We start from the raw sequence: 9,913 nt of genomic DNA, 5'->3' as shown, positions 1-9,913 counted from the left end.
AAAGAGCAAATCCCATGATGTGATCTTTATAGAGTCACCTGATGGGCTCAAGGTGAGAATGAATCCAAAGTCAAGTGCACACACACACACACACACACACACACACACACACACACACTTGATTGAACACACATACTGTATATGCATCGTGGTTGGAATTTGGACCACGTCAATCGTTTCTCTCTAAACTGTTTAAGAATAAAGATTCATCCGAACTTAAAACATATAATAACATGCAACAAACACACAAACCAACATACAATAATCCAAGGCCATAGGCTAAAGCAAGGTCTTCTTATACAGTGTTGTCAGGATGCTGAGAACAGCTCCCATTAAAACCATCGTATTGGTTAACCAGATGGTAGTAAACTGTTGATGACCTCATCAGGATGTTATAAAGGGGGGGGGGGTGTAGCTGTGCCTTATCAGTTGGAGCCCTTGCTCCTAGACCTTCCCAAGGTTAATGGTAAATGGTCCTCATTTATATAGCGCTTTTACCCAAAGCGCGTTACAGTGTTGACTGACATTCACCCAATCATGCACACATTCACACACCGACGGCGGAGTCGACCACGCAGGGCGACAGCCAGCTCGTCAGGAGCAGTCAGGGTGAGGGCGTCTCGCTCAGGGACACCTCGACACTCCGCTAGGAGGAGCCGGGGATCGAACCAGCAACCTTGCGGTAACCAGCCAACCCGCTCTACCTCCTGAGCTAATGCCGCCCCCAACGGGGTCAGGTCGGTCTCAGTCGGAGCCTTTAATCCCAAACCCACGGAGGGGGTCAGGAGAACCGGCACATACCAACAAAGGGCAGTCAGAGAAACAGAAAGTGAAAATATAACTTCCCCATTACCACACCCGCCTACACATGTAAAAATACATCAAATATAACAGCCACCATATCTCTTCCTCCCCCGTCTCCTCCTCTCCTCCCCTTCTGTTCTCTCCTCCCCTCTCCCCTCCTTCCCATACCTCCTCCTCTTCTCCTCCCTCCTCACCTCCCTTCCTCTCCCCTCCCTCCCCTCCCCTCCCCAGTCCCAGGAGCTGAATGCGGGCCGGATTGGGCTGACCCTGGTGGTGGCCGGTATGGTGGGCTCCATCATCTGTGGACTGTGGCTCGACTACACCAAGACCTACAAGTAGGTCACACACACACACGCACACACACACACACGCACACACGCACACGCACGCACACACACACGCGCGCTACTGAGAAACCTGTACATCATTGGCCCCGTCGAGGACCACAGGGACGTGAATTCCTCCAGATTGTAGCAGCATAGCGCCCTTGCCTGCGGTGTGATTGGTTCTGCCAGATCTTTTTCACATGGCGTAGTAGGGGTGTAAACGTAGTAGGGGTGTAAACGTAGTAGGGGTGTAAACGTAGTAGGGGTGTAAACGTAGTAGGGGTGTGAACGTAGTAGCGGTGTAAACGTAGTAGGGGTGTAAACGTAGTAGGGGTGTAAACGTAGTAGGGGTGTAAACGTAGTAGGGGTGTGAACGTAGTAGCGGTGTAAACGTAGTAGGGGTGTAAACGTAGTAGGGGTGTAAACGTAGTAGGGGTGTAAACGTAGTAAGGGTGTAAACGTAGTAGGGGTGTAAACGTAGTAGGGGTGTAAACGTAGTAGGGGTGTAAACGTAGTAGGGGTGTAAACGTAGTAGGGGTGTAAACGTAGTAAGGGTGTAAACGTAGTAGGGGTGTAAACGTAGGGGTGTAAACGTAGTAGGGGTGTAAACGTAGTAGAGGTGTAAACGTAGTAGGGGTGTAAACGTAGTAGGGGTGTAAATCGGAGCCTTCATGACGATTCGATAAGATATTGATTTCTTAAGCCAACGATTCGGTTATTTTCGATACTTCAGAATTCCCCACGATGCGATTTGATACTCAATATTTTTTACGTTATATCTATTAATATAATATCTATCAAATAAATCAACCAAAAAATTAATCATTTGCCTGTTATTGAGAATACAGAAACAGTATTCTATACACACTTTAGTGCTCACTGTGGTCTAGTACGGCAATTAGTCTATTCACTGTAAAAAAAGAAATATATATATACAGTATATATATATATTTTTAATCAATAATCTTGCGGACAAATCGATGCATCTAATCATCGGCTGTATAATCGATTCATCGATACAAATCGATTAATATTTACACCCCTAATGGCTATATGAATTTTTTATCATAATTAATTTCAATGAAGGGGCCTTTGTTACTCGCGATTTCGACTTTAGTGCGAAACGATACAATCGAGTTGAAACGATTTAATTAAAAAAAAAAAAAAAATTATTTAATTTAATTTTTCTAATTCTTTCTTTATAGAAATTGCAGAACAGCCGGATACATATCTGGACATTGTTTTCCATTTGACCATTTTCTGTATTTTTTTAAGGGGAAATTTCAAAGTTCTCATTTACAAAGTGTTTTTCTTTGGAGAGAAATGCTGAATGAATGCATCATGTTTTCAAACTCAAAAATAATCGTTTGAATAATCGAGATTTCAACATTGACCAAAAAATAATCGTGACTATGATTTTTTTTCCATGATGGAGCCGCCCTCCTCTACAGTGTGATGATACATGGTGATACATGATGTACATGATGTACATGATGGAGCCGCCCTCCCCTACAGTGTGCGGTGACCGTGTGCGTTTGTGCGTCTGTCTGTGCAGGATGACCACACTGGCGGTGTACATCCTCTCCTTCCTGGGCATGGTGATCTTCACCTTCACACTGGACCTCAAGAACATCTACCTCGTCTTCTTCACCGCCGGCGTGCTCGGGTAAGGGGTCAGCGTCGTCTGGTCACATGACGCCGGGTCACATGACTCTTGTTGTGTTTTCATAAACGAGTCCTTTGGATTCAAACCTCATTGGTTGTCTTTACTGTCCATCAGTGAATGACTCTAGTCCATTATTAGTCGTTTAGCTTCTGCTCATTCTGGAGGGGGACATTGGAAGGTAAATATAAATGTTAGCATGGTCGCTGTTAACCATGATTACATGATTACGAGTTATTATAACTGATTAGATAAGCGTTGTCCTTGTAGATATTCTTATACTTTGTGGATATTGGTTTGGAGGGGAGCTCTTGAGCAGTATAAAGTCAAACACGGGCTTCCTAGGACTGGTCTGGTGAGTCTGGTCTGGACCTGGATCAAAGCTCTTTGGGTTGCTGTCGGTAGTGTTGCTATGGCAACGTGAGACGAGAATGCTAAGCTCGTTAGTGATTTTATAATATTGGACCAGGATGTAGCTCCCGGCTGTCACAGGAAACTGGTAGAACTCCAAAATATAAGTACTATTACTAGTACTGTACTATTTTCATTCTTGCACGTCTCAACACACCCGCCGGCGGTTGCCGGGGGGAGTTTGTGCCGTCTGTTGACAGTAGCAACAGTAGGAATGTGATTGTTATAGGACGATCAATCAGGCTGCCAAAAATCCTCCGCAGCTGAGCAGTAGAACAGGAATAAGAAACATGCAGTGTTGTTGTGGAGATCCTGGTGGTAATGGTATGGGTGTATTCCATGGTGGTTGGGGGGACGGGCAGGTGAGATGACATGATATGGAGGGTAGGGGAGGTGGTAGGCCTGGGCGATATGGCTGAAAGACATATCACGATATAACTCGATCATATTGATCGATATCGATAACTATTGATCATTTGAATGACCTAAAAATACTAGGAATCACCATGCTGGATTTAAACACTTCTGTTTAACACTTAATATGACCTTCCACTGTTCTTCATTGATAAATAATCCAATGTCCACACAACAATGAAAAACACTCATATTGTAATTAAGTATGGAACCGTGTTTGTGTAACAAACCCAGCTGCTAGATTTGGTGGTCCAGTCTCTAATCAATATATATTAACATGTTTTATATTGATATTGATCAAAAGTCTATCACAATACGATCATTTATTGTTTTATTGCCCAGGCCTAGGAGGTAGGATGAGACAAAATGAGGAGGGAGACGGAGACAGGAGAGGAGGAGAGGAGGGGAAGAATGTGAGGGAGGGGGAGGTGAGGTGATGTGAGGGGAGGTGAGCGGAGATGGGGAGAGGGAATGAGTAGGGGAGGTGATGATGTGTCATGTATCCTGGTGTCGGGGCGCTGTCTGTGTGACAGGGGAGCAGGACTGAAGGACATTGAAGTGCTCAATATATATATATACACATGTGTGTGTTGCAGTTTCTTCATGACGGGCTACCTGCCACTTGGCTTTGAGTTTGGGGTGGAAATCACCTACCCAGAGTCTGAAGGCACCTCCTCTGGACTCCTGAACGCCTTCGCCCAGGTACCTACCCCCCTACCTCCCTACAGGTCTATATCTACCCCCCTCCCTACCTACAGGTCTATATCTACCCCCCTCCCTACCTACAGGTCTATATCTACCCCCTACCTACCTACATGTCTATATCTACCCCCCTACCTACCTACAGGTCTATATCTACCCCCCTACCTACCTACATGTCTATATCTACCCCCCTACCTACCTACAGGTCTATTGGTGCCTTCATGTGCTATGGAAATCATGGTAAATACCAAAAGCAGATGTGAAAATTGCACATGAATACCCCTCACGTCCTAATTTCCACTGGAGAGCTTGTAGAAGATTTCGATACACGAGCTGCTGAGATGAGATGACCTTTGACTTAAAAAAAAAAAAAAAAATCTCTACTATTCGTGATCTATAAAATATACAGCATATTATTTAGCGTTTGTGTTTGGATACATCCTCTTCTTGCTGTAGCAGATGAATTAAGCAGTCTAAAATTGTTTTACCCAAGTAACAGGTCAGGATCTGTGGGTCCGCCATGTTTCTTTTCACTACGACAACAAAAGCACTTGAACACAGCGCACTCGTAATTTCCAGCTCACAAATGGAAAGGATCGTCTTTTCCATGGCGCGTGAAGGCAGCATGAATCGACCTCCCTACCTACCTACATGTCTTTATGTAGCTACCTACTATCTGTCTCAGGCTGGCTTTACACCACAACGATCTGAACACAAACCGCAAAAGTGGCGTTGCGTTCCCACTTTTCATTCCGCGTTTAGACGCGCGTCTTTGGGTGGAAATCTGCGCGCATACGGTGACGCAAAAGTGTGTGAAATCCGACATGTTTGTTGTGGTTTGCCTGTACTGCACGTGGATGTGACGTAAACGCGTACGGGACGAGAGCCAGCGTGAGCAGCTCAGAGCGCACTTTTGCGTTGTTAACCCTTTAGACGGAAACGCAGCGGTGGAGCGTTTTTAAGACTTCCACTCTGGAGGGTGGGTTCATTTTTTTTGCCTTTTTAAGCCCCGGAAACGCTGTCGCCGTCTAAACGAAAGGCACATCTGATCAAATATTTTGTCGGTTTCACCCGGGAGCGTTGTCGTGTAAAGCCAGCCTAGCTCACCACCTACATTTCTATATCTATCTATCGCCTTCCCTCCCTACTGAGGGTGTAACGGTTCCTGTCTAGGCCCGGTACAGAACGAGTGTGGTTCAAGACCCATTTTCAATACGATACAGCAGAGGGGAAAAATAAGCCTGATTTTAGAAAGTATTAATGAACTTCATTGTATTCACTGCCCGGTGACAATGAGCACTGGATGACGTTGGTGAATATGGCGCTGTGTGTCTCCAGATCTTTGGGATCATCTTCACTCTGATCCAGGGACAGCTGACCACCGCCTACAACCCCCTGGCTGGAAACCTCTTCCTGTGTGCCTGGATCTTCCTCGGAATACTGCTCACTGGTGTGTGTGTGTGTGTGTGTGTGTGTGTGCGTGTGTGTGTGTGTGTGTGTGTGTATATGTGTGTGTGTGATAATGTTAATGTTTTTCCATCTTGTTTTTCAGCTCTAATCAAATCGGAGCTGAAGAGAAACAACATCAACAAGGAGGCAGAAGGCAAGCAGCCTGTGAGTCTGCAACACACATAAACACACACACTCATACGCACACCACCACCGCAATACATGCCCACACACACACACACACACAGATCAATACATTTGCATTTACATTCAGGGCGTTTAGCAGACACTTTTATCCAAAGCGACTTACAATAAGGTGTAAATAAGTACATTTGTCAGAAGAAGGTGAAACAACAACATATCTCTGTGGGTACAGTGAGGAGGTTCACAGAACCAAGAGCAAAGCGCTAACCATTGATACGTTAACCCCTTCCCCGTATACAACAAAGCTAGCTATTTTTGAGTGCAAGGACGTACAGCATACAATAAGTGCGTACATTAAGTGTTCGTAGGAGGGGTGGGAGGGGACGGCCACGCAGAGTCCAGGTGAACTCTGAACAGGAGAGTCTTGAGTCGTTTGCGGAAGCTGGTGAGCGACTCTGCGGTCGTGACGTCGGGCAGAGAGCTCGTTCTGCCGCTGTGGTCCCAAAACAGACAAGAGTCGTGACTTTGATGACGGACCTTTGGTTGCTCTTAGCGACGGCGGTACCAGACGTCCAGCTGAGGCAGTTGAGCCGAGCGCTCGAGCTGGGGTGTGTGTCGTTTGACCAACGCTTGGAGGTAGGCAGGGGCAGTTCCACTGACGCATTGTAGCCCAGTACCGTCATCTTTAATCTGATGCCCGCTACTACAGGGAGCCAAATACACACACACACACACACACACACACACACACACACACACACAGACCTAAATGCACGCACACGCCCGCACCTAACTGCAAGCAGGCACACACAAGCACACACACCTCAAAACACCTACACATACTGTACACAAACACACACACCTAAATACACGCACACGCAACACACACAGTGAAAACTCTTGCTTGAGGCCACGTAGTCGTCCCATCAGGCTCAAACTGGTTTTGGTTTATTGACTGTACTCTCCCCCGCAGTGTCTACACCAGTAGCAGTCAGAGGGTTGCACTGGGCCGCCCCCAGTCTGATGTTGTGATAGATCTGTCTCCTGTGGAGTCTTCTCAGGAGCAGAAGAGCATTAATGTTCTCTCTGAGGTTCCTTTTGTCCTCCCCTTGACTCCTCACCGAGCGCCCTTCAAACGAAACTGACCTCCGAGCCTTCCACTCAGAGAGCCGGTCCTCCTCTCTCTCTCTCTCTCTCTCTCTCTCTCTCTCTCTCTCTCTCTCTCTCTCTCTCTCTCGCTCTCTCTCTCTCTCTCTCTCTCTCTCTCTCTCTCTCTCTCTCGCTCGCACCAGCCAGCCAGCCTCTTAAATCCACATTCCAGATCACTGGTGGTTCCAGCAGTGCCCTTTCCACGGCCCCCAGCGGCCCAGTAGCGGCCGGCCCGTCAGAGCTGACAGCCTGGCGTTGTCCCGTCCCAGACAGCCCTGCTGTCCGGGGGGGGGGGGGGGGGGGGCCTCCTTGGCGTGAGGCGTAGTGTAGCTGGTGGGCGGAGGGCTCACAGCCCCCAGCCCACCGACGCCACCCACTGAGCAGGGTGAGGGAGTTTCACCGCCGTCCCAAAGCTGCTGGCTTCTCTGTCACTGTAAGGGGCTTTGGTTAAAAGTGTTAGTGTAATGTATATAATGTATAACCTGTTACTCTTTTTTCTCACTTTTTTCTCACTGAAGTTTATTCACTTATTATTTGTGTTATTATTATTATTATTATTTGCGTATTTGTCGAAGATGATTCATCATTGTGCTACGAAGGGCCCTAAAAACCATACAAAGCAAACCATGAGCACTGTTTCCAACTGCTTGATCCTGTCACCGCATCGCAGGATCTGAGTTTTCATACTATGTGTCTCTCCCTCTTTGTCTCTCTCTCTCTCCCCCTGTTCCTCTCTATGTCTCTCTGCGTCCCTCTGTCCTCCTTGGCTTGCCAGCTCCCCACTGAGTGTCCGGAGGAGGGCTCCACGGACGAGACGATGACGGCAGCCAAGCTGGGGAACTCCATCAGCTTCTCCCACGAAACCTCAGTGTGACAGCTGTCCTCCCTGTAGAGAGAGGCCCAGACACGCTCACATAGTAGGTGAGGCCACTACTTTGGTTATGAGAGGTCACCAAGAAGAAGGACACACTCTGTCACATAGACATGTGGAACACGCACATCGTTGACATGATTGTATTTGCTGACTTTTGTACCGTTGTGAGTGTGAGTTTGCCCGTGGTTCCTTTCAAAGAGATTTGCAGAAAACAAAAAGCTACTGTTAGACTATTAAGGGCTGACTATGGTCCCACGTTGACGCGACGCAAGGGGGTGGCGGACCCCTCACGTCCTTGCGGACCCTCCTTGCGTCCACCGCGAGGGGCCTGACGTGCGCCTCCCCAAAAATTGTAACCTTCCGTCGAGACGACGCAGCAGCGAGGGGCCGTGATTGGTCGGCTCGCTAAAACCCGATGCAGGACCATAAAGGTTCACGGCTGCGTCGAAGCGTCTGCGTGGTCACTGCGTTGCGTGAACGCGTGACCATAATCAGCCCTTTAGAATCGTATTTCAACAACAAGTGCGAGTGCGATATAAAATCAACCAAAAAAAGTAAGGATTGTTAACATTTCAACCAAAGCAAGCATAATCTGGGAGATCCATCCATATTCCTCTAGAGAAGGGGAAATCCTTTTCGTCGTGTAACAAGATATTAATGTAAGCCAGAAAGGGCGTCACTGCTTCAGGGCTTTGACCCGTTTCCCTGTCAATACTTGAAACCGGACTCTTGTTATCTCTCTAGGGGAACGAGTGTAAAATGGGTTGTGGCATTGTGGCATTGTTACGATATATAACTGGTCATTTACTTCAGCATTGACGGATGCACAAAAGGTAGTGACAACTGAGCTCCGTTTTCCGCATTTGATGGCAGTTAATTATTGTTTTGAACGATTTGAAGTACTACGATTCTTATTAATATTATCGTTTTTTTTGAGTTGTAAATTAGTTTGGAAAGTACAACCGTCACAGCCTTGAAAGTTGAAGAGAAGCACAGGAATCTTGACGGGAGCATGTCTTTCTCTCCCGAACTAGCGCACTGAACTCTAAACCTCTGAGACAGGCTAGTTTTGTTTGTGTGTTCATAGTGTCTGTTTTCAGCAGTCGTATTGTTTGTGGGTGGTTTGTGTGGTTGAGCTGGGTCGTCTCAACTTCCAAACATTCATTGAAAAATAAACATAACCATCAGTTTGTGAAAATAGAAAGACAGAGTCAAGTCAAAAAAATACATATTTTTGACAGGGAATCCATGTAGTCATAATATCATCATCACCAACGTCTAAAAGCCCAAATACTCGAGTCATGAATTTGTGTTTCTCAACGTTTGCCTTTGTTGCCTTGGAAAAGTAGTTTGACAGGTTTCCTTGTTGGCTTGTTTAAAGACATGCGCAGTTGACATGGCAACGTGCTCATTTGTGTTAAGACAGTTGGAGAAACTGGCCCCCACTACTGATTAATGGGACTAGACGCAGACATTAGGAATGGCTTCCATAAATACCACTACTGTTTACAGACACCTACACCTAGACTGATGAAGACACTTTTACAATGCCTACCATGCCAACTGTGTGTAGTTAGTGTTGCCACTGATGCACTGTGGACCAGAGCAGAACTACTGATGTTCCTACACGTTGTGACAAAACGCACAAAATCAATGTTTTCTTAGGCATTATTGATGGTTGATCACTTTTAATTGATATGGTATTATCATATCCACACGGCCGGCGAGTAGGCCTACTACTACAGTAAGGTGGCGCCATCTAGAGGGTTGGCTAGCAACAATGTTGAACGGGAGCTGAAGGAAGCACAACTTTCATGAACGATTCTGTTATTTTCTACTCTTGAATTCTTTTACTTTTCTATTCTATTTTTGTTAGTTTTTTTTTAAAATAAAAATGACTTAGTGTATGTAATTTCTTACACAACATGTAAAGTGTCACTGTATATCGTTTGTTCAGTATTGATGTTTGCATGTTGT

General features: G+C 46.3%; 1 pseudogene across 1 annotated transcript in view; it reads left to right on the top strand.

Moving 5' to 3' along the window:
• The window catches only part of LOC311364326 (choline/ethanolamine transporter FLVCR1-like), a 9,672-nt pseudogene extending 1,585 nt beyond the window's left edge, over positions 1-8,087 (top strand). The window contains exons 2-7 of the transcript XR_014684217.1: positions 1,036-1,139; positions 2,686-2,796; positions 4,215-4,320; positions 5,659-5,770; positions 5,873-5,934; positions 7,838-8,087. The product of XR_014684217.1 is annotated as a choline/ethanolamine transporter FLVCR1-like (transcript). The remainder of the gene's footprint in view (positions 1-1,035; positions 1,140-2,685; positions 2,797-4,214; positions 4,321-5,658; positions 5,771-5,872; positions 5,935-7,837) is intronic.
• Positions 8,088-9,913: the final 1,826 nt, after the last annotated feature.

This window comes from Micromesistius poutassou (assembly GCF_964030765.1).
Source record: "Micromesistius poutassou genome assembly, chromosome: 19".
Taxonomy (NCBI): Eukaryota; Metazoa; Chordata; class Actinopteri; order Gadiformes; family Gadidae; genus Micromesistius; species Micromesistius poutassou.
Note: the sequence above shows the minus strand (reverse complement) of the source record. Positions and strands in the feature narration are given on the sequence as shown.